The following is a 1,207-nucleotide window of genomic DNA, read 5'->3' as shown; positions in this document are numbered from 1 at the left end:
CAGCTCTCCGCGGTCACGTGGGTGCCGCGCGCTCGGCCACGCCCCCTCCGTCCTCTGACTAAGGGGGAGGGCGGGCGCCCGGTACGAGTACCTCTGTGGTGGAGAATGGGGTTTCGGGTTTTGCGTTTCTTTGCTTTCTTTTTAAACTAGCTCTTGTGACCGTCATTCATGGTGGTACCAGGCAGGTTTACGGTGTTTATGTAAACATTCCTAGAACGGGTGCGCTGCGTTGAGGAAAATAGACGACACTTCTTTTACGCGAATGTCTGGGGCGTTTTCTCCCTCAAGGGAGGAGGCGCAGAAGTTCCCAAACAGGTGCTCAAGGTTTTAAGGCGTAGTCCCCCCGATTTTCTAGCGCTGAAGGGCTGGAGGCTCCGCGAACCGGTGTATATAGGGGTCTAAATGGTGGCAAGATGAGGGTAAACGTGGACAAAAACCTTTTCACAGTACAAGTTGTTGAAAACCAAAGTTACCGCAGATCTAACTGGCTTTGATTTGCTACACGTGAATCGAGCAGCTCCGATTTCCCGAAACAGCTGAGCAGAGGAGGCTGGCTTCACAGGCAGAAGAGCACGGAGGGAAGCAGAAATAAGGAACCAAAAGATCTGTCGTTTCAGAGTGACTTTCCTTAAACAGAGATTAAAACAGAGGGGACTGACTTGTGATACCAGCTCAGCAACCTCCAAGTGGCAAACTGGGCCACTTTATTTCATAAATGATACGAGGAATACATGACAGAAATGAGAGATTTTTAAGGGAAAACAACGTGATTCAATCTGCCTTCAAAAGACTTTTCTGGTAAACTTCAGATGTACATAGGATACTGGAACAAAGTTCAAATGAATTTAAAATACTGTAGGTGGTTTTTTTTTTTAAAAAAAAGGACTCAGATTAAATAAAAATTTTAAATTTTAAAAAGTTTTGAAAGTCTACTTCGTGTAACATCATACTAACCACCGGGAACGGAAAGAGAAGTTAAAATAATGACAAACACCTTAAAGAGCTTATGCGCTATGGGAGAAATGGGCATGTATAAATAACTATGTTGCTTATTACAAGGAGAGGAAATAAACAACTTGTGGTATGGGCTGAGCACAGAGACAAAATGGTTATTCTGATGAGGGAAATTAGGGAAGGAACATTGCTTTGCCCAGTGAAATGATTTGAATGGACATAATGTTCTTGAGCATAGAAGATAAAACATTAA

The sequence above is a fragment of the Colobus angolensis genome, unplaced genomic scaffold (assembly GCF_000951035.1).
Source record: "Colobus angolensis palliatus isolate OR3802 unplaced genomic scaffold, Cang.pa_1.0 Scaffold7, whole genome shotgun sequence".
Lineage (NCBI taxonomy): Eukaryota > Metazoa > Chordata > Mammalia > Primates > Cercopithecidae > Colobus > Colobus angolensis.
The sequence above is the reverse complement of the archived record's forward strand: the minus strand, read 5'-3'. Positions refer to the sequence as shown.